Raw genomic sequence first — 25,047 nt, forward strand, 5'->3', positions numbered from 1 at the left:
TGAACAAAACCCGAACTGCACAGGAAACACTTCAAGGAATCAACAACTGGGATCTCCTCTTATTAAAAAGCTTTTATTCTTCAAAAGAAATCACCCAATAGAGTGAAAAGACAACCCACAGAGTGGGAAAGCATTTTAGCTTACTGTCCCTCAGACAAAGAACTAATATCTAGAACATATAAAGAACTTATATCTAGAACATATAAAGGACATATATAGGACTTATATCTAGAACATATAAAGAACTGAAAAACTAAGACCCCCCTAATTCAAACACCCAATCCAAAAATGGGCATCTGAGATGAATACACACTTCTCAGATGAGAAATACAAATGACAAATAAATAAATGAAAAAATGTTTAGCATCATTGGTCATTTGAGAGATGCAAATCAAAAGGACACTGAGATTTCACCTCACCCCAATAAGAATGGTTACTATCAAGAAATCAACCAACAACAAATCCTGGAGGGGCTGTGGGGAAAAAGGAACTTCTCCACTGTTGATGGCAATGTACCCTGGTGCAACCACTTTGGAAATCAGTCTGAAGATTTCTCAAAAAATTAGGATTAGAGGTCCCATCTAATACAGCCATTCCCCTTTTGGATATTTTCCCAGAACTGAAAACATCCTATCACAGTGATATATGTGTATAGCAGCATATGTTTATAGTAGCACAATTTGTCATAGCAAAATCTTGGAAACAACCCAAATGCCCATCAGTTGAGGAGTGGATAAGAAAAATGTGGTATTTTTATATGATGGAATATTACTGAGCTATAAAGAAAGATAAACGCAAGGATTTTATAGGTATATGGATGCAACTAGAAACCATACTCATAAGTGAAATAAATCAGACTCACATGTGTAAGCACTATATTGTCTTCCTAGTGTAAGAACCCAAAAGAGTAAATAAAACTGAAAGGTACAATAAATATTGTGAAAGGGAAAGAAATTGCTGAATAGGAAAGAACAACTAGAATGAAGGAAAGGAGAAAAGAAAGAAAGAAGGAAGAAAAATATAATACACACACACACACAAGGTAGCTAAGATAATTTTACTACTAATTTTTATTGGTTTATAATTGTTTGACCAATCTTGTATACCTATATCTGGTAGTCTGAGCAACTACTTTGAGGATAATAATAAGTAATACAACAACCATTGTTGCTTTCCTACCATCTTGTTTTGAAATTCTGTATCATTATTATAGTTTTTGTGCTGTTTTGTTTTTGTTCTTTTCTCCTTAAAATAATAAAAAAAAGTTTATGTTCTATTGTGGTAGGGGAGCTCTGCTTCCCAGGAAACCTTATAAGATGGATAAGATGAGGGGAATCTGTTGCAAAACAAAACAAAACAAAATGCCCAAGTATAAGTAGATACTGCAAAGCCATCTTTATTGGTCTCTTAGGATCCTTCTCACTCATTGCTGACATCTATATGCTCCAATCCTACCTCAGTTCTTCTCCAAATCGCTTGGCTTGAGTCTTATCTGGTGTACACAAATCTGCCTTTGGACTCAGTGGAGTTTGGTTCTTGACTATTTGTATTCACTTTAGCTTGACTATCATGGCTTCCCCTTCTAGCTTCCCTATTAAAGCCCTATGGTTTTTAGAATCTTATTCCATGAGATGACCTTCAAGCAAAGCAAAGCTCCAATACTCATTTACCTTCCTTTATGGTTTTCTCAACAAGGTTGTTAATTGCACAGGGAGCAAATACAGATACAGCTTGATCACACCATACCAGGACCCCACATGTATTTCTCTAATTCTCAAAATTTCTGGACTGATCCTAGCAAAGACAGAAATATTTGGGCCAAATATCTTTGTGTGCAAGACTTTGTCCAAGATCCCAGCAGGATCTCACGATGGCACAACTCAGAGGAAATATTTTAGCTCCTCATTTTTTTGGTCCTTAGGAATCCCATGAAGAATGAGACAAACAGTGAGTCAAATCAAAAAGCAGTGGGAAGTGCAGGGAAAGGATGGAAATTATAACTGGAATTGGTTGATTAGCTTTGTATGTCTATATGTGTTTTCATGAGAAACTACATTGAAGATATCAATATGTAATACAATAAGCATTGTTAATTCCCTACCACTCTGTTTGAAACTCTGTAATGTCTGTACTGATCCTATGCTATTTTGTAAAATGGTGTCGGTCTGTTAGTATTTTCCTCCTTTTATTTCTAAAATAAAAAAAAGAAAAAAAAAAGAAATTAAAACTGGAGCCAGTGCCTTCACTCCACTGGGCACTGCACTGTACTAGGCTCCTGGAAAAGGCTGGGAGGTTAAAGAAGAATGCGAGCAAGAAATAGAAAACATCAAGTGAGCAGAGTGCTTGACTCTTAACTTGTAAAAGACTGTACAACACAGCCGTGTCTTACCCCAGAATCATCCCTAAATGAAACTGTAGTTCAGACAGCATGGGAACCCAACAAACGAAGCACTTTTTCAGCTCAGCAAGCCTCTTTGTGTCATTTCAAAATTGCAGCTGACAGTTTAATATTTAAACAGAACAGAAGAGATATGGATTATTTATTTTCTTTTACTTTAATTTTACCTCTGTACCAGCTCTTAACTTTTTTTTCAACTTTAAAACAACAAAACCCTCCATTTTCACAGCAGCTGCTGCTCGATTCATCAGGTTATGAGTTTAACCTGACACTTACAATCCACAAAAGCCTTCTTCAGTGTGTTTGTCCCATCATCTGCCTCCATATCACTATGAAATTACATTGAAAGTATTTCTTGCTCTGGGTGGAACTTGTCATATGGAATTTGACTATGATCTATATATTTATGGAGGAGAATTAATCTTCAATGCTTCAAACTTTTTATGCTTCATAATTTTATCAAAAATGTCCAAATGCATCATAATGGAGCTGCCAGAGACATGAAAAATGTCCTACTTTCTTCTTCAGCTTTGAAAAGAAACCCCTGCCCCCCTCCACATTCTAAAAGCACATTCACGGTGCTCTTTAGAGGATGCCTCTGTACTATCGCTATACTATTTTGTGGGCCGGACATCTCTGGCAGAATGGATGGAATCCTAAGGTATGGGGAAAAACTATGTTACAACCTGTTTGAAATCAGTCAAAGATAGGCCTATGAAACTCTTCCATTGTTCCAAACAATTGTAAAACACTGATTAACCAGACCTAGAAAGTTTTAAAATCCATCTCAGCACAAAATAAGCTACAGATATCAAGTTACAAGTGAAGATAACACAACTCAAGCAAAACTAAAGAAAAAAAATTCCACCAATGGACTCAAGTAAGTGAGAAGTCCCAGGGTGTTTATGGCTTTGGACTCACCCTCTTCAGCAAAAGCCCTAAAGGATACCATCAGAAAACTCACTTCTTACCATTTCTTAGACTATTCTACCCATGGAGCCGGCATAAAGTTTGCTACCCTTCCCAAACACAGCTGATGGGGCTTATTTCACTCATGAAAATGAAAGCAACTTTCTTTCACCGGTAACTCTCTGAGAAGACTATGATTGGCTCAGCTCAGGTCACATGGACATGTGAGAGTCAACAATTAACCAATGAGATAGAGCCCCTCCCTTGGTGTGTGGGAAGCCAGAGAGGGTACCAGGTCTGTGGGATGGCTTTCCAGTGAGAAAAAATCATTGCTGCTACAGAAATGGAAGAGATGCTTGGTGGGGCAAATATGGGACTATCCACTACCATTAGTGTTGAGTTTTGAAGGTGACCTTTTTATGCATAACTTGCCAGCCTATTTGTTCTAGTTTCCACTAAAAATGTCAGTAAGAGTCTATCCTTGGGTGGACTTCACACTGATCTGACTTGAGATTTATGCTTTTGTATGTATCAAAAGTAAAATTTTTATCCTTTTAAATTAGACAATGGTTTTGAAGTTCTCCATCAAACAAGCATATTTGGGCAACTTTTCAACCTTCTCTTTGAACTGTTTCTATGCACCTCTAATCATTGACAATGCTTTTTTCTAAATGCATTTCTAAAAGCAACACCATTTTCCCATGAACTGGAGAGATGTTACATAGTAAAACATTTAGACATCTATTTCCTGGAGATTATTACAAACCAGGCATTTTATCTTCTAATTGTATAATGTTTTAAGAAGAAAATTAGATTTCTCCCTGTGATTTCCCTTTGGTGCTTATGTACTGATGGACTCATTTATTCATTCAGCAAGTATTTAGTGAATACTTATGAGGTCCCAGGCACTGTGTCAGAGACTAGAAGTACGACCAAGTAACCCTGCTTGCAGACCCTCTCTCCTGGCATTTACAGTCTATTCAGCCATGCAGATACCTATAATATATGTCAGTGCATATATTGAAAGTGGAGAAGAAATGATAGGACACATCAATCTGAGAGGAACCACAAAGCACAACAGACATAATTAGAGACATCATAAGAAGTCCGTCCTTCTGAAGAAATGTTTATGTTATGTTCTAAAGAGCAGAAGGGAAAAGGTTATAAAGACAGTTGAAGATTCTTTCATTGAGCCTCATTCTCATTATCCCAATCTGAGCATATAAGTTTTAGACAGGATTTCAGTTTTTGTCTACATTTGTAAAAATTTTACTAAGGAAAAAAATTATGGCATAAAAGGCACAAATAGGTGGTAAAAAATACACAGTACACTTCCATGTTTTACAGGCATTTCACAAGATGTCTTTTAAAAAGAATATATAGTATAGTATGTGGGCAGTCACTATCTACTTAGTAGATATCGATTTAGAAAACTTATTAAGACAAACTATTACTATAAACCTGTTGCCCTCAATGATTTTGCATTATATTCTGCATAAGAGCAGTTATGCCTATTTGAAAATGAGCCAGATAAATATGCAGGTATTAGACATTTCAGTGTTCTAAAGACAGTGCACAGCTCACCTGAAACTGAAGAACTTGCTGGAATGAATTCATGAAGCTCGTGCTCAGCCCTCGGGAGGCAGCAGCTCACAAGTTGTGAACAACAGGAGACATCTGTTACCTACATGTTCTGCACCGTGGTCATTTACTTTGTGAATACGCCCCACCCCTGTGATAATGATGTACTTGTCCATCAAGCTGTCTGCTTCTGGAGTCTCAGGTGTGGGTACATAGACTGGGCTGGCTAGTTATCCTTGGGAGCTGATATGGATGCTAGAAAGAAAACAGGGCTTTCTTAAATTCCTTGGGATAAATCACACTATGTGTCATGGAAGCCTGGGCTGCTAGGGTCATCTCTTACCAGGTAGAGAGTGGACTCTTTTAGAAATAAAGTCAAGAACCAGAGCTAGAAAGGGCCACAGAGTCCCAAAGATCTCATGGGCAATGTGGATCTGCCTGGGCTGGAAGTCAAGTATCCACCTGACTTCTTAGGTGCATGGGCTAATGATTCTCATCTTTCCTCTGCACAATAAGGTGACACACATCAATTTTTTATTGCCTGAAACTAGAAGTGCCTCTTTATTGGAATCTCTACTAATCCAAGCATTCACATGTTTGTACCTATAATTAGAAAGCCTATCTGTTATGCTTAGGATCTAAACTGTTTCCCAAAATGCTCACGTGCTTACAGATTGAGCTTTTGGAGGGTGATTGGATCATTGAGGCTCTAAACACATCAACAGATTAATCCATTGATAGATTAATACTTTGGTATCACTATCAGGAGGCCATGAAATTTAGGAAATGGGGCCTAGTTAAAGGGAACACATCATGGAACTGTGACTTTGAGGGCAATATCTGATCCTAAGTTTCTTCTTATCTGGTTCTGTCATTGTCTTTGTTTCCTTGCCATAAGTTCAACAAGTTTCCTCTGCTATACCCTTCTACCATGATGTTCCACCTCCCCACAGGCCTAAAATCAAGGAAGTCAGCTCACCATGGACTGAAACCTCTGAAACCATTTCCTTCTCTAAGTTGCTTTTCTCAGGTATTTAGTCCCAGAAATGAAATGCTAACTGATACTCCATTATTACAGAAAGAACTCATCACACTACACAGAGTCCATTATTACACACAATCAATTACTACACAGGACCAGTTATTACACAGAATCAATTTTACACTAGAATCAATCATTGCCCTGAAAATAATCATACAAGTAGTTAATTATCACATGAGGAACCAGTTATTACATGGAGTCCATTATTACAGTAAATTATTACACAAAGTCAATTATTGCACTGAATCTGTTATCACTTAAGTATTCAAACGTTACACTATGACTATATTATCTAGCTGAATTCCAAGACTCTCACAGTTTCTGGGTCCTCCTGGTGATGCTTTATGCTCCTTGGCTTGCACACACACGACTCCAATCTCTGCCTCCAATTTGTTACATCCTTTCTTCTCTCGGTACCTCTGTCTCAATTCTATGTTCTGTTACACAATGTTTCCACGCTATCTGTAGGCCCCAGCGCTGGTCTGCTTTAGGTCTCAAATCTCAAATCATTCTTTATAAAGATACTTGTCACTGAATTTAGGGCTCTCCAATGAGTTCCTTAATTTGATTATATCTGCAAAGTTCCTTTAAAGTTAAATTAAGAAGTTCCAGGAATTAGGACATTTTTCTTTGTTGTCTGTTTGACTATTTAATCCACTATAGGATGCTTTTCACTTTTGTAATTGTGCCTTCACCTATTTTACAGTCATTTCAATAAGAAAAAATGTTTTAATTTTGTATTTTCATTTTTAAAAAGATCTTGCTTTCTATGTATCTACGTATCTGTCTGTCTATCTACCTGTCTATCTATCTATCTATCTATCTATCTATCATGTATCCGTATCTCTATTTTTCTCATATAATTGCTTCCCCCTTCTAAAAGCCCTGAAGGAGTCATGTTTCTGCTTGTGGCAGGATATGTAAATCTATAGTAATTATTACTTTGATGAAAGAGTACATGATAAGTCTTAATACAATTGCAAGCTCTGAAACCAAGGACTCATTTTAAGCAGCAGATGACATTAACCTGTGTTCCCATGAGTACAGTAGGATTTTCACAATACAGACACTTTCTCCTTGTGCTGCATGCATACAAATGGGACTCAATTTATTGCAAATGGTATTCCCAAGCACAATGCCGTGACATAATTAAGAAATGTATTCAGCCTATTACTAATTTAACACTGTTCAGAGTTCTTATCAAAAAGCTGTGTGTCACCCTACAGTTTCACCATCAGATTTATGCCCTGTAAATACAAATATATTTTATTCATAGTGGGTTCTTGCAACTTCAATTATGCAATAAGTATTTATTTGGAATTCATTCTTTTCCCCCCATTTGATAGCCATCATTAATTCATGTGAAACTGATTAAGCTTCTTGTAAAGCTCTTGCAAACACCTTGGAAGACAAACTCAATTTGTAAGGACAAAGCTGTTATCGTGATTATTTCAAATGAAGAAAAAATAGCCTCTGGACTGGGTAACTTCAGGGCTGGTGCTTGCAAAATGATGAAATAGAGTGAGTTGATTTTTGTTGCACTATTTCTTGGTCAGCATCCTATCTCCCAACTCTTACCACTAGGTGTCACTGGGCTCTTCACCACCCCCTCCAATCTATGTCCCATTCTGCCCACTTCTTTTCTTTAAGAGGAGCCAACATTTACCCAGTTTCTTGCCCAAATCAGGGGTTAATCAGATCCTCTGTCTTTTAAGTCTATTGGTACAATTTAGATATACTGAATGACCACATTCATCTCATAGGGAACTTGTACCTGTACATGACATATCTTAGTTCCAATTTTTTATTTCCCATTCCCCTCCCCTCCCCTAAATCCCTCTTCATCTCATTTATAAAGCTTTGTTTCCATTTTATCTTTTTTCCTCATTTTTTCCCCTTCCTTCCCCCTCTCCAATTCCCCTTGCCTTTTGAAGAGTTTGTTCCTATTTCACAATATCTATTGTATATTTTGGTTCTTATTTATACTTTCAGTTTCTCACGTGAGAGAGGCAATGTGATATTTACACAGGTGTGTCCAATTTATTTCACTTAAGAGTATGCTGTCAAGGTGTGTCCATTTAGCTAAAAATGTCCCAAATTTATTCTTCTTTATGGCTGAGTGGTATTCTATTGCATTTAAAAAACCCACATCTTTTTTATCTGTTGATTGGTTGATAATGCCTACCAACAGCACCCTCTCTCTTTTACCCCAAACAATTCAGAAATTTCTTCCAGATTGCATGTCAGGACTGTTTCTGCTTTAAAATAGAAATGTCCATATCCTGGGAACCCCTTGCAATCTTTAACAAATGGAGGTGGTGAGTCACCCTTCCCATTACCACCTTCCTTTTGACCCGTGTGTCCATGGTCCCCTGTTTCCCATTATAGCAGTAGTATCAGATCTTGCTCCTCTTGTCAACTTTCCACACCTAGTCTACTCCCCTTGGCATAAATCCCTCCCTTAGATTCAGCCACTTTCCACAGCACACAATGCCCTGTCATTTGCGTTTCCTTTTGCTGCTGTAACAAATTGCCATAAAGTAGTGGCTTAGAAAACATACATTCTTATCTTACAGTTGTGGAGACCATACACCCCAAAGCTGTGTTATGGGCCTGTAAGCAATGGGCAGGCAGGGGTAATTCCGTTTAGAAGAGAATTTGTTTCTTTGACTTTTCCAGACTCCTTCATTTCTTGGCTCATGACCCCACAACATTTCACCTTTTCTCCCTCTGTTCTGTGGTCACATTGTCTTCTATGTTGGATCCTCCATATCTGACAAGAACTGCTATGGAAAGTCTTCTGATTACATGTGGGTAGATAGGATAATCCAGGATCATCACATGATCTCAAACTTCATCACAGTTACTAAGTCCTTTTTAGAACTGTTACAAGGTAACATCTTCACAAATTCTAGGAATTAAGGTGCAGCCATCTTTGGAAAGAAAGCTGTAGTTAGCCTTTGAAACCTTTGTAGTTTATTCTCTGCCTTCATCTTTGGGATCTTAAATGATACCACTGGTGAATCCATATAGACAGTTCATTCCCCACCTCAGCTGGCCCTCTAAAGCTTTGAACACATCAAGTTTATTTACAAATTAGGATTTTTGGACATTATAGCCTCTTTTTGTGAATTTATTGCTCCCAGATATTCAAATGATTCATTGTTATTTTCTCACTATGTAAGTCTGTAGCTCAAATATTATCACACCAGCAAGAAATTTTCGGTAGTCTTTGGACTACCCACATTCCCTTCCCACCTATCATACTCTATTTCATTGTCATTATTAGAGTATTTGTGATACAAGCAGAGACAATCCAATTTAAAACGGTTTCAGAAATAAAAACTATGTATCATGTCACAAGAAAGGTAGATGGGACCACAGTTGGTAAATTCAGGTGTTTACTAGAACTATCAAGAAGTAGGATATGCCCCTTTGTTATCCTATTCCTCCTCATCAGCTGCATAACCCTGATTGTCATACACAATCTGAAATTCCTCAAAGGAAAAGGCCATTGCTCCTACTTATATTTTACCTGAAGAGTAAAGAAACTACTAGTAAAATATTTTGATTTATTTCTCACTTTTCAGAAATGGATCACCTGTTGAACTATAAAACTCATGCAAAGGAGAATGGGATTACCATAACCAATTATTAATCAGAGTATACCCACCCAGTGGTTAGATATCCAAACAGAATAAAAATATAGAAATAAATGTTGGAGTAACAACCCCCCTGCATTTTATATCAATTTTCTATTTTAGTTTTCATTGCAGCTATCTCTGAGACTAAACATACTATGTTTAATGCTTATATTTTTCTAGAAAAATATGGATTTAGTGAAAGTAGGCACTTGCCTATATTGCTCAGAGCAGTATCCTCATTTCTTAATACAGTGTCTGGAACACAAAAAGTACCAAATAAATCTTATTTGTTGAAAGAATCTTGTTTGCTAAATGACTTTTATCACAATTCAATTTTTATTCTTTCCTATTTTTTGATTATGTATAGCCAGCTTGCCACTATGGTATGGTAGGCACTATGATAGCCAGTAGGAATAGAATAGTGAATAGAATAGATATGATATTTGAAAACTCACCCTAAAGGGAGAAAACAGAGGCAAAACTGAAATGAGTCTTGATTTTTCCTACCTATGCGCATTTGAACATTAGGCCCCAAAGTTCCATCAAAAAGTTATTTTCTTGACATAGATTTGTAAATTCACAGTTCATCAGAATTGCCTGAGTTGTTGGTTAAGAGTGCAGATGAAGGTATGTATTAGTCTGGGTTCCCCAGAGAAACAGAAGCAATAGACCACATAGGGAAATACACAAAAGGAGATTTGTTACAGGAATTGACTCACACAGTTATGTTGCAAAGAGTCCCACAATGTTCCATCTGCAAATTGGAGAACCAGAAAAGGTGATTATGCGTTTCAGTCTTAATCTGAGAGTTAGAGGGCAGTGATATCAGTTCTGGTCTGAATCCAAAAGCCTGAGAACCACAAATATCAATGTCCAAGGGCAGGAGAAGATGAGAGTTCAAGCTTAAGCCAAGAGAATATCACCCTTCTGCCATGCTTTGTGGCATTCTGTTCCTCAGGAGACTGCACAATAATCACCCTTATCTTCTTTACTCCTCCCACTGGTTCAAACAGAAACACCTACAAGAACATACCTAGAAATAAAGTTTTTACCAGGTATCTGGGCATTCCTCAGCCTTGTCAGGTTGACATGTACAATTTACCATCACACTGTTAAAATTTCTGGCCAAGATTCTGAGGATCTGATTCATTAAGTTCACAGCAGCTTCAAGAATCTTCATTTTAATATGTATTTCTGAATAGTTATGCCTAGGTGGCCTGTAGCTCATTTTTTGTACGGCAAGGTTCAGTGAGGTCTTATCTTCTTAGAAGAAGCTTAACAGAATCTTCAGATCTATGGAACATGAAGAATATTTAAAAGAAATTCTCCTCCCACTCAGAAAGCAACTGTATGGGGTAAAATATAGTCAAATTTAAATTTCATATAAATAACAAGTTTTCTTGAGGATAAGTGTATTCCACATAGTATTTTTAATGTAGGTATACTAACAGAAAATTGTTGCTTACCTGCAACTCAGTTATCACTGTGTATCCTGCAATTTTACTTGCTAACTCTATCAATCCTTTACCTATGGAAGCATAAATTAATGTAGAACCCTTTGAGGACCACTGAAATCTAGTATGGTGAGTACTGTGATGAGGGAAGTGTAGGATGTTGCACAAGTCTGTAGTTAGGCAAAGGAAGATCAAGGCCAAGGATCCCTTCCCACAGGAACAAACATTTATAGTCACAGGTGAGCAGGAAGAGGAGGAAGTGTGTTTTCCAAACTGAGGGGTGAACTATCAGCCAGGAGATCAGAGACATGAAGTTTTCCTAGAACACACCATAAGTGTTTCACTGGGGTGGCATGCTGAGACCCAAAAGGAGCTGTGATGACAGGTGACACTGGAGGACAAGACCCAATCCCCACTACCGAGAGACCTTGTGCCTCATATTTGAAGTCACCACAGAGAAATCCAACAAACTCCATCTGCATTCTGAGTCTCTCTTCTCTGGATGATGCCTGTGGATTTGGTTCAATAATTTTGTGTCAAAAACTTAGTGGTTCCTAACTCTGTCTATGCAGGAATCCAGATAGATAGATAGATAAATAGGTAGATATAGATAGATAGATAGATAGATAGATAGATGATAGAGAGATAGAGGTAGAGATAGAGATATATATATGGTCAGGCCTCACCTAGAATAGGTAAATTAATGTCTCAGGGGGATATAGGTCTAGGCAAGGAGTTTTAAATCTCTGGATGATTCTTCTATGTATACAGGATTGAAACCATCACTTCACTGGCCAAGTGTCAGCTTTCATAGCCTAAAACAAATGTGAGAAGTACTATACTTTACCACATCAATTGTATGACTAAGAAGATAAATAGGAAAAAAACTTTATGAGTTGTAAGATTGTGAGGACTGGAACAGACAACTTTGGTGGAAATCCTGACTCTAAATGTTATAGTGATTCATTACTGGTCAAGTAGACTCTGTGTATATGACCATTTATAAATGGGGACAATAAAGCCTCTTTATAACGGTGTTTGAGTGGGATAAGTGATATAATCTATGTAAATGCTCAGAATGGTGGTTAGCATATGAACCTCATAAATATAGAATATTATTATTGTAACCACAAACTATATAACCAATATATTCTTTGAAGTCTGGAAAATTGTAAATACTCTGATAATATCATTCACACCTATGTATTAATATCTTCCAAGGTCAAAAATAAACTTCCTCAAGGCAGATGTGCAGATGTGCAAACAAATCTTTGAATATGTGTATATTCGCGTTACTAACAGCAATTTGGTTTGACTAAGATCAATGAATTCTACTAGTAGAATTAGTATTGAGGCATTACCAGTGCTCTGTGAGGGAAAGGCATTAGGGTTCTTTAGGGCTGGGAGAAGCCTATAATGATGGCATTTTATAATTAAGTGTGTACTAGCTACAGTTGTCAAAATCCTTTCATTTGGATTTCTTCACTGCAATTGAATTTCATTTGAGTAAATACAATCATCTAATGAGTGGGTCCCTCAGACAAGAAATGCTTTGCACCAAAGATATGGAAACCAAGAAATCATAAAGCAGACTAACATAAAAGGAAAGGCAGTTTTGTTTGGGTACAGAATAGATTTTCCAACTGGGAAATACAGGTCCAGTTAGAGCAAATGAGGGCTTTGTGCAGAGAAAGTGTACTTGGGTTATTATAGCAAAAACAGTGACTATGTGATCATGTGCATTCTTGGGGGACATTAGCAGGATTGAGGCAAGTCTGGCATTAGTCAGGGTGATCATATGTGGTCAGGAATTAAGCCTGCTTACTGTAGTACTTCTCAATCCTTGCAGGGTATTGTTAGCTTCCAGAAATGTCTTCCTGCCAGTGAAATCAGCTCCCAACATGACATCTGTAAGAAAACTTACCCCACAAATCTGTAAAGTTTAGAAAAAATCTTTCCTCTCCTTTTGATCACTCAGCAGTCATTTTTTTTTTTTTTTTATTACCAGATACACAGGAATGCACTGAAAATTTGTATTTTAAAAGAACATAAAGAGGCACTTTATTTGGTATTTTGCCTTCCCCTGCTGTCTCCATGACCTCAGCTAGAATTTTCTGTGGAAGAGGGAGAGATTGGCCCATGGCAGACTGCCGGCAGCCTGTACCACTGTAGAGTAAAATGATAAGGATCAAGGAAGCAATGCATTTGAGATGAGGCCATCCATAATGGTCATTCCCAGGAAAGGCCACTGGGTAGAAAAATAAATGAGGTATAGAATGAGCCCTTACCCTGAACAAGGGCATTGCAGGTAGTGGGGTTTACCCCTGAACCCAGGATTCAGAATGAAAATGGTCAGGAAATTATAAAATGACCCTTTAAAAACAATGATGGAGTTTGATGAACGCAGGTTTCATGACCTAACCTGGCCATACAGACAAATCAAGCTCTTGCTGTATGAAATGTACCACTGTAGAGCCTGGGGTAAATGTGTTTTTAAGGAAGTTGTGTGTCTGATCATCAAAGCAAGTAGTTGGAACCCTCATCCCAGGAAATCGAGGGGAGAGACAGCAGCCCTTAGGTTCTCCGAGCCCATCTCCCCCAAGCCCTTGGACTCATCTTATTTGAAGACGGCTTGCCTGCAGACTCTCTTATCATGAAGCACAGGCCATGGCAGCTGCGAACTCTCCCGGCTTATCGGAAGTGTTGTCCAGTACCTGCCCTTCCCAGGACCACAAATCTCCTTCTGGGAGAACTGATCCCCAGCTGTGTGCATGACAATCTGGCTTGCTCTTGAATTCTTCTCTCTGCCTACACATGCTGCACACACCTTATAAACTCCACTTGATCAAATCAAATGTCAATTTTCATGAGGGTTCTGCTTTGATCAAAAGACAATATGAGGTGGCCCTGTTATAGACCCTCAGGGCTGCTAAGAACCTGCCAACATATAGTTGTAGGAGATAATATGGTTAACATACCTATAGCTTCCATGAAGTATGTGTTGTGAGGCTAAAGAAGAAGTATTAAAAATGGTAAAATTATGGCTCTCTTATAAAAATAACATGCATACATGTCAAAAATTTTAATTAGGGTATATTAAAGAGTTTTTAATTAATGCAGAAATCTGTAAGGTGTTGCAAATGATTCAAAGGAGAATCCAAAAGACATAAAAATGTGTAGGCCTCAGAAATGTGGAAAATAACTTATAAAAAGAAGCAAAGCTGGCTGAACTGGTTAACATCTACAAGGCAAGAATTAGTTGCTTTCCATGGGACATTTGCATTTCCCTGAAAAAGGCTTGTTTGCAGCACTATACATTTTGCACAATTTATTTTTATTTACTTTTATTTTAAAGATAAAGGAACAAAGACCTATTAACAAACACACATACATTTACAAGATAACACATAAACAATGCAAGTAATACAGAATTCCAGACGAGGTGATAGGAAATTAACAATGTTGCATTACATTTAAAGAGCCACAAAATACCTCAAAAACAAGGAAAGACTGAGACAATGCAGAAGAGAGTGCTGGACCAGGAGTCCATTGATTTTTTTGATTCATATTAGAGTGTTTCCTAGTTTTCCCTATTTTGTAGATTGCTGTCTTTGCAGAGGACACATGACATAATAGATGCTCTGTGAACACTTATTAAATGAAGAGAAATTTTGTGGATACATTTATCAAAAGAAAATATGCTTTGTACCTAGTATCTGGTTCCTGGTTTTAACCTTTTGTATGTTTCTTTATGGGCTGTATCTGCCTTGGCTAGCAGACATACCGAAAAGCTCTACCAGATCTTGGGAGAACACACACTAAAAGCCAAGTTGGCTTAAAAAGATATCCTTATTGATCATAAGAGGACCCATATTCCTAACGCAAATACAAGTACACATGCACACACACACACAAACACACACACACACACTCACTCCACTTATATTATACGAGTGCCTTAATTTAGGTCAAGTCTTATGAGCAGACAGGAAAACAGACTAAAGAAACTGTGACTGGGAAAGGGTTTTTGAAAATGATAGAATGTCAAATTATTGAGAATGTGAGACTAAGATGTCCATTCCAAATCAGTGCCATATGGATTTTTTCATGTCTCTTTATTAGTGCATATTGGTTACACAAATTGATGGGTTTCATTTTAGCAGATTTGTACATGCACATAGCATATTTTGATTCCTGCCCTCACTATCCCCCTTTACCCTGCTCTCTCTCATAGTTTCACATTTTTTGTTTCAATGCATATATTTTGGTCAGGCCCATTCCAACCACACTCATACCTCTGTACCACACCATGTGGATTTAGATGCAGGTACATTTGTACTCAGTCAGCCAATAAAACAAAAGAAGTCCCCAAAACTTTCAGTTTATCACATAATTCATATAAAAATCTCCTTTTTATCATGTATACGATCATTTTACAATTCCTGAATCTCATCTCATGCATCCAGACCTTTCACTTACACTGATGGTTTCCAAGATTCGGGGTCAAAACTCAGCAATGTGTTCCTGTGGTCATACATTTTCCAGCAATGTCTAAGGCAAATACTCTACTGCTACCAGTTCAGGTTATTGATTATATCCCAACCGCCTGTCCATCATACTCCCTCTTCCTGTTATGTAGTGTCAAAACTGCCCAGGCACTTTGAGAATCCATTCAAGAGAATTTGATTTGGGGATACGTTTTACTTGGATGAGCATGATATATTGATGTAGTTTTCAGTTACCTCCATAGAGAGTTAAATTATTGCTACATTCCAGTGTAGGAATTGCTTCAAAGAATATGTGTTTTAAACACTGTACGTGCTTTCAAGAGTCACAAAATGAAAATGCTGAGCAAAAGTGATATCATCTTTCCAAAACAACTCTACCCCAGTGTGTGAGAACCAGCTCCAAGAAGAAAGGCAGATGGATCCAAAACTGCAAAAGTAGAATTTACTGGGGCATTTACCAACAGAAGCATGGTTCTGGACAGTAGCAAGATCAAGTGAGATCCCCATGACATAGGTCAGTTATAAATTTGACAAGATTAAAGTGACTCATTTAAGATAGGGTTCACATGGTTTATCTCAAGTTCGTATCAAAGAGTCAGACATATTCCTAAACTACCTATCACTCAAATGGTTTCATCTATTTGTAGTTTGCTGGGAAACTATGTAGAAAAACTTAACTAGGTTTACTCTTGGGCAATCATTGTAATTATGGCTCAAGATGGCTGTGGTCAATTCAAATTGGAACCCTACAATCATAATATACCTGGTCTTATAGCCTCCAGGCCTGGAATTATGGGAGTAGCAATAAAGAAAAAAGATGTGAAGTTGGAAATATAATTTAGTGGTAGAATATTTGCCTATCATGCCAGAGACCCTGGGTTTAGTCCCTACCAGTGAAAAGAAAACAGGAGAGGGGAGGGAGGGAGGGAGAGAGAGAGGTAGAGAAATTAAATCTGTAGAAAATATTCCCAATTATTAGATGTGTAAAATTTGGTGTAACTGACTTGGTTCTAATCAAAACATAATTAACTACCAACATGAATATTTAGAAAGACACAACTTATATGATTTTTAAATGCTCCGTAGCTTTCTTTTGTCATATAGGAAATACAGTGCATAAAATTTCCTTTTTTTTTTAGGTTTTTTCCGGTACCAGGAATCAAACTCACAACCTTGTGCCTGCCAGGCAGGCGCTGTGCCACTGAGCTAAATCCCCAGCCCAAGTGAATAAAATTTCATTAGAGTTTTTGAGTTTTTAGGGCCAGAACCTGTATCATTACTGCATACAATGAGAATGTATTCAAAGCCACAGGTTTTATGGCACACAACCACTGATATTAATGGAAATGCACTCCAATCAACAAAACAATTATCTTCCTTTCTCTCTATTAAAAACATTATTAAATTGTTGTCATATGAAAAAGCAATCAAAGAATTTGCAGCTAACACAATGTGAGAAAAACATTACTCTGTAAGTGTGTCAAGGAGATGATAAAGAAAAGCAGTATTACATCATTTCTCTGCATTTTGTGATGTATATGCTTCTGTGTAAGCTCGTAAAAATATGCAAGTTGTCGTGGCTTATGTTCTCATTGTAAGTAAACATTCAGCTTTGTAACACATTTTTACTTCTATCTATGAATTCTTTTCCTCAGAGAGGATCTTAAAACTCAGGCCCCTATAGCCTGTTCTTTGCCCTGATCATGGCGATGTTGCTCCATGGCCAGCCCACTCCTTGTCCTCATCCTGCCATTGTTTCTCTTCCTTTCTTCCTTCCCTTGCCCTGAAAGGTAGGGCTAGGGTAGAGGTCAGGGATATTTTATTATACAATGCTTCATAATTCTTAAAGGCTACTTACTAAAAGGTTTACATTACTGCTCCAATATAAAAATGTAAAAATGACAAGGTCAAAACTACAAATTTCCTATGTAACACCTCCAACTGGCAACTCCATTCAACTCCAAATCTTTGATACTAAACTGCCTCTTGGGTCAACCTAGAAAAATGTCACAAAGAAATTCCTTAATGACTTAAATTGCCTAGATTTCTGACCTACACATAAACAAAAGTCATACACTGGTGCTGTTTTAAGCCGCTACATTGTGGTAATTTGTTACAGCAGCAGTAGGAAACTACTACTTCAAGCATCAACAGAGACACCCAGGAGAAGGACAAATATCCTTTGAGTTATACATAGCAGAAAACCCATTAAACTGACTTTACTTTTTTATTTTTTTGGTAGCAGGAATCGAACATGGGACCTCATGCTTGCCAGGTAGGCGCCTGTGCAGCTGAGCTATATCCCCAGCCCATTAAACTGACTTTAGCATGAAGGGAATATATTGACTGATATAGTAGAAAAGAGCAGAGTAGATTGCAAGCCAAGGAGAAAGCAGTCACAGAAAGAATGTAATGAACTAATTGGTTTGGTCTAAGTCATGTGTCCCAGCACACACACTTCCATTCAAGGAGAAAGAAGCATACAGTCCTCCAAATGGAAATCAGGCCCTATTAATTAAAAAGAAGGCATGCAAATTCTAAGACTTCTATCACACATGTCTATGACCAACAGCCAAACCTTCCATTTTTCTTTTAGCTCATCTCCAAAAGACAGAATCTGGCCAGTGCAGACACATGAAAACAAGGTAGAAAAAAAAATGTTTAATTGCTGATGTGGGAACACACATCTTCCAGATCATCCATCAACTCTTTTTTATTGTTTTCTTTTACCTTCACTTGGTTAAAACCATCCAGTATCCTGGCCAAGAGGAAGATTAATAAACCTTCAAAAACTGATGGTCTTGAAAGGATGTGTCTGAGTCCATTTCAATGCTCTTTTGTTTGTTTTTGTAGCTTAAAGGCCACCAAGTCAGAGTTCCTTTCGGCTCATTCTTTTTTCCACTAAAGGTCCAGTCGCTATGGTTTTATTACAATCTATTTACAAGAAATAGGTGATTTTTTTCCATGACGCCAAGAGGCCTGAGCTGTGTTTGTTTATTATTCCTCTGTGCATTCGAACACATCTTTGGGATTCAGCTGCCAGTGTAAGGGATTAAGGGGCTAAGTGAGTCTGACTAGAGGAGGAATCTTTCAGATGTGTGCCTCTTGCCCAACTCTTTTGCAGGTGATTTCTAGTTACATCACACACACACACACACACACACACACTCACACACACGCGCGCACACACACGGCTCCTGTTACAGTTTGGCAACAAAACATTTGTATGTCCCAAGATCTGTTCAAACTGTTTTATGCCCTTGTTGAAAATAGAAATGTACATAAATATAACATATGTATGCAATCTCTCAAACGTACACATTTCCATTAGTAAATGCACTATATTATGGTTAGAGGTATCCCCAAATACCTATTTCATCTATTTTCTATCTATCTATCTATCTATCTATCTATCTATCTATCTATCTATCATCTATCCATCGATCGTCTATCTATTATCTATCTTATATCCGTCTTCCCATCCTTCCAAAAAATAGCCCAATCTCAACAGCAACAGCCATGGAATCAGGTTGATTGTCTATACATCATTTCTATCCAAAGTGTTTGAGTTTTTTGTGGTTTTTTTTTTTTTTGTTTTTTGTTTTTTTTGTCTTTTTGAGACAGGGTCTGGCTATGCAGTTCAGGCTGGTCTTGAGCTCACTTTGGAGCCCAGGCTGGTCTCAAACTTTCAGTGATCCTCCTGCCTCAGCCTCCCGAGTGGTGGGATTACAGGTGTGGGCCACCATGCCTGGCTCAAAGTGTATTAGTTTTAACTTGAGTAATGGTCTGCAGCACTTCCTATCTGGTAAAAGACTACTGCAGGGAGTATTTCTGTATCTGAAGACTGAACACCCAGGGGGCGTTCCAGAGTTGAAGCAAAAATGAACCAGTCTCTAGAGGCAGCTTCCTCCCTCTCCCTAGCCCTGATTGCTCCCCACTCTCTCTAAAAGACAACTTGAAAATCAAAGGCTCTGGTACAGAAATGCTAAAGGTATTCTCTTTCTGTTGGCATTTTACCCCCTCTCAATTAATAATTGGATCTACCATACTCACTTATAAAACAGCAGTAACAATGGTGTTATCCATAATGATTTGACAGCCCATTACTTTGCACATATTAACCCATTTAATCCCAAATGACCAAGAAGTGGGTGTTGTTATTTCTAGGAAACGTGCCTGCCATGACTGGTGACTGGGTCTATCCATCACAGCACCATTGACAGTTTGTGCCGAATCACTCTTCATTGGGGGTGGTTCCCCAGGCAGTATAAGATAATTAGCATTATCCCTGGTCTCTCCCAGCTACACCCTTCCTCTTCAGGTGGGATGAGTCATTGCCACCTGTCCCTGGAAGACACAATTGCCTCAGCTGAGATCCTCTGCTTTGTGGCATCAATAATGTAATCCAGATCTGAGCTCATGTATTTTATTCTAGAAGCCACACTGTACATCACCATGGTCTCTATTGCTGATGCTGAACCTGCACATACCTAAAACACTTCTGTCTTCAACAGACAGTCCAGAGATAGTGCTGTCTTCTCCTTTTCTGTAGAGACACCTTCAGAAGCTTTCTTTTCCATTCCTTTGCTGTCTTTTGGTGGAGGGGAGGGTTGTTCTAGAGTTGGAAACCAGGTCATTGAGAAAAAGCACAGCCATTGAGCTACATTCCCAGCAATTACTGGCATTTTCTGTCTTTTATAACCTGAATTTTCTGCTTTTATTGAATGGTATTTCTCATCCATATCACACAACCTGATGTTCTCTCTCTCTCTGTCTCTCTGTCTCTCTGTCTCTGTCTCTGTCTCTCTCTGTCTGTCTGTCTCACTGCCGAGTCCTTCCTAGGTCCTTCATCATTTCACTGTCCATGCTCTGTGGTTCTGTCCTCACTTATGTCATCCCTCTCATCTCCTCCCTGCGTCGTGTGCTCATGCCATGCAAATGCTGTACATCTTTCAACAGCTTCCCTTAATAGATGATTACACTGATTTATAGATAATTTGGGTAAGGTGAATTTTCACTTGGGGTTGTTGGTTTACTTTCAGGCATATTTGAGAGTCCACACCTCAGGTGTAGATATCTCCAATCTCTGGAAGTGTGGGGTGTATTCCCAAGGTCAGTGGAAATTATCCAGATCCACCCTTTTAGAGGACTTTTCTGCTTCTCTTGCACACAGGTTGGAAAGTAAATGGGGGAAGGACTGAGGAGACAACTGTTCTATCAGAAGGGCAAAATCTGACCGTGACTCCTGTTTCAAAATGTAATTCCCTCATGTGTCAGTAGAATAAGAGTGATGATGTTAGGGTGGACACAATTGCTGGAGACTGTGTTTGAATTTTAAAGTAGGTGACATATTCCTGCAGTACTTGATTTTAACGTCATTTATGTACCAGTTGTCAAAATATTGGGAAAGTCCAAGTTTGCCTTTATTTTTTCTTTTACTCTTTAATTGCTAAAATAATAAGGAAAAATCACTCTGCTTCATAATCAGCCATTACTAACTAAACATTATTATTTCACTTGTCTGTCAGAAGCAAATATTTAAATTTAATTAATTGAAAAACATCTATAAAATCTTGAGTCTTGTATCTTCTGTGAGCTAATATATTCGTAAAAGCTTTTGGTTGCAAGTGGCATAAAACCAATTCAAACCAGCTGCTATAAAAAGAGAAAATTAAATAGCTCAAATACTAGGAATTCCCAGAAGATGGATTATGAGATTCTGCCATAGCTCAATGCAGGGATTTGGAATATACAACTTTCGATGTCTCTATTTCCTTTCTTAAACAAATGGCAAGGAGATCACTGGCAACTTCAAATGTATAATATTTCTGGTTTTTAGTTTCAGAGAACAATCTAGCATCTAGGAAGCATTTCAGGGAGAATCCTAGCTGGTTCATTTAATTCATCCTCAAACTAATCGTTAAATTTAGGTTGGTGAAGTATTTTTATTGACCAGGCTCGGCCATCATGCTCAGGGTTTGAGATTTAAAGCTCTGTGAGGACCATCTGGAAGGTGGAAATGACAAGTCCCCAAAGGAAAAAACTTGATGCTAAAACCAGAAAAATGGGAAAAGGATGTTGGTGAGTCAGAAGCAAGATATTTTCATTTCAGGCACAAGGTTTTATTCCTTACGTATCTTGGACTGTGTAAATCCTTTCATAAGGTCATTCTATCAAAGGTCAGTACACTTGCATTAAGGTTGCGGTTTAAGTTTGGTCTTAAAATTTTGTTTCATTTCTACTGCTGTTAAAAACCTTCTCTGTTCAACTGGTTCTTTTAACTCTAACTGGAAGGTAATTCTAGGAAGAGAAAACGTTTAGCCTCTCTCTCTCTTTCTCTGTCTCTCCCTCTGTCTCTGTCTCTGTCTCTGTCTCTCTCTCTCTCTCTCACACACATACACACACACACAGCCCTACCTGATTTCTAAACTTACAGAGAGAATTTAACATCATAATGTTATTCCTAGTTGACTTAGTCCCATCTGATATGTTGTCTCATTTGTTTAGTCTTTGAACAGTGCTCTGAAAAATATAATTCTATCAAATTTCACATCTCAGCTTTTTATACATACTTGCTTTGTCTAGGCCTGTGCTATCCAGTATGGAAGTCAGTAGCTACATTTAAGCTGTTTAAGTTTAAATTTAAATTCAGTAGCATTAAATACAATAAAGCATTCAGTTTTCAGTTCCCCAGTCACATTTCTAGTACTTGATAACCATGTAAGCCTGGTGGTTGCCATAAGAGAGAGCACAGCATGAAGCGTTTATGTTGTCCAAGTAAGTGCTATGGATAGGGTTAGGGTAGCTCACAAAATTTTCTGTATTAAAGACAAAAATTCACTTATTCCATGCATCTGGATTAATCATCCCCTCCATAAAAAAAATGGAAAATTAATTGATCATAAAATCATAAGGAAAAATCTATGCAGAGTGCTGATTATGTACTATAAATCATGAACCATTTAAAATAGTTTTTAGCATGGTCAAATACTTTATTGTAGATTTTTACACTTTGCAATTCATTTTCTAATAAGTGAAGCATTCTTTTTCTTTCTTCATTTAGAACAAGTCACACATTTTTCAGCTTTCACTTCCACTGCTTGCCCTTGATTTAGTCTACATTTCTGGCCTTCCTAAATTTATTGCAATTCTCTAAAGGTACTAGAAACTGTCATGGCACCACGTCTTTAGTTTTGCTACTTTAAGCACTAGGAATATCTTTTCTTAGTGCATTCCATGTGCTCACCAACACTTTTTTGTACTCCTGTTTGATGTCAGATATTTAGTGCAAAGCCTCTCTATATATCCACACTAGAAAATGTACCACCTTGTGTTGTGATCAGTGCTTTGCCTAAGATCTTCTCTTGCTATACACTCTCTTGAGAGCTGGGCCTGTGTGTTCTCCTGCCAACCCAGCCTGTGTCTATCACATGTCAAGTTTTCAAAATGAAATGCATTAGAATACTATTCTTGCTCTGTTATAAATCTCTATCTCTTCTCCACTGCTGTTGTACACTGACTACATCTTGGTCAACGTGAATCATTCATTCATTGCTCTCTGGACATGCACGTACTCCCCACCTTCTGTAGCTTTCTCTCTTCCTTTCTCCCTAACATTCATCCTGCATTGCCAAATACAAATAGCTTTCCAAATAGTGCCCATCCAGGAAATGTCCGTCCCCGCGCCATTCTCTCAAAGTGTTCCGGCTTATCATAGTCTGATTTTTGTTGTCATTGGTTGTGGGCGGGTCTGTCTTTCTCACTAGCTTGTGACCTCTGCAAGGACACAGCAGATGTCCCATTCATCTTCACTTTTCTCTTGTTCTCAGCACAGGGAGTTACTCCTAACTGACACCAGAGAGCGTTGAATTGTTGTGCAAAAAATCACTTCCTTTAAAAGACACACATAAACAAACAAACAAACAAACAAACAAAAAACCAGTGACAGCTTTGCAGGAGAGAGCACAATAAGCTGAAAAGCCATCAGTTTTTATCATAACACTGCCTCAGGGTCTCTCCAGCTGTTTAGAGGTTGTTTTCTAGCATCTATAAGAGCTATGGACTCTCAGAAATGAACAACACAGTTAGGGCTGAGGGCTCACCCACAGGAAGTGCGAGCTGACGGAGGCAGTGAGTCCACATGCTGGAGCTTAGCCGTGTATGACAGAGTTTGCTCACCACAGCACACAAAACAGAGGAATGTCTGTGCTCTGTGTCTCATACACATTTTGAGTTTTGATATCTAAAAACAGAGTCCTAAGCTCAAGAATTTCTGCAACACTGATGTGAGTAACATTTCAAATGATTGAGAAGAGTTAAAAATAGTTATCTAGTCTCAGGCATGAGGGAAAGTATTCAAGTATTAGAAGAACAGAATTTTCCATCTTGAAAAATTTCAATCATAGATTTCATCTTCTCCAGGAATAGCAAATAAAAGAGATTTCATTAGCTGCCTTTTCCCATGGTTATGCAAGTGATTTCCAAACAGTTGCATAATTATTTTAAAGAGTAAAAATATGACCCCATATTTCTCAGCACAGAGCTAACAATGTATAATTGGCTTGTGACTGATTTTATTTTTACTGCCCATCCCACCTCACATGTGAGATGAAGAAAGTAAATCCCAGGGAAGGGAGAGGGAGACTCAGTGAATCCATGAAAATACAGATCTGTGTCCCAGTGGGCTACTTTTCCATGTTGCCTACCTAAGTGTCCTTCTCCTGGAAGTGGTTCCTAAAATGACTTATATATTCCAAACAAAGCATACATGCCAATAACCCACAGCACTTTATGGAAGTACTTGCAATATCAAGCCCAGCAAGACTCATGATATTTGTGGCACTCCAAGTAAAGAAAACAGCATTTCTCTCCCAATCACCGTAAACTGTGCTCAGACTAGCTCCTCTGTATCCTAAACTAAATAAGTTTTTTTCTCTAGCCTTATTCTGGAAAAAATGCTTTATGCTGTCCAGGACACCCTCTGGCAAGCATATAATCAGACGTGAACCTTGCCTAAAACCTTCAGGTCTTTCACTACCCTGCATGCTGCTGCTTCCACACCAAGGTGGCCCTGAGAAAGCCTGGGGCTGCTGGAGGGTGCAGAGCCCAGTTTCCAAAAGCTTTACAGTTCTTACCTCTTCCTTTCAGTGCAGCTGCTGCAAACCTTCCCAGAGGGAAAACTTGAAAGAGTGTCTTAATAGCCTTGTTCAGAGCTGCAGAGGGGAAATTAGACCTTTCTGCAAATTCAGCATGGTGCTGGTTTTGGCAAAGCAAAGATCTCAGATGGCCTCACTGGCACTGGGGCTATCTGGGACTTAACCCTTTCATCCCTGAGGGTAGGTGTCTTGGTTAATTTTCTCTCATTGCTGGAGCAAAATATCTGACGCCCAAAATTTAGGAAGGAAAGGTTTATTTAGCTCACAGTTTGTGGAGGTTTCAGTCCATACTTGGCAGGTTACAAGGCAGAGTGGCACATGGCAGAGGGCTACAGCTCATGGCGGCAGAACACAGA

The 25,047-nt window shown here is 38.2% G+C and overlaps 1 long non-coding RNA gene across 1 annotated transcript; it reads right to left on the reverse strand.

The window, feature by feature from the left end:
* Positions 1 to 9,314: 9,314 nt before the first annotated feature.
* LOC102020059 lies at positions 9,315 to 24,748 on the reverse strand. Its single transcript, XR_262130.1, has 2 exons — positions 24,671 to 24,748; positions 9,315 to 10,867 (listed from the first exon to the last, which is right to left on the reverse strand). It is a non-coding gene; the product is annotated as an uncharacterized LOC102020059 (long non-coding RNA).
* Positions 24,749 to 25,047: the final 299 nt, after the last annotated feature.

The sequence above is a fragment of the Chinchilla lanigera genome, unplaced genomic scaffold (genome assembly GCF_000276665.1).
Source record: "Chinchilla lanigera isolate Chin_1 unplaced genomic scaffold, ChiLan1.0 scaffold00041, whole genome shotgun sequence".
NCBI classification, from domain to species: domain Eukaryota; kingdom Metazoa; phylum Chordata; class Mammalia; order Rodentia; family Chinchillidae; genus Chinchilla; species Chinchilla lanigera.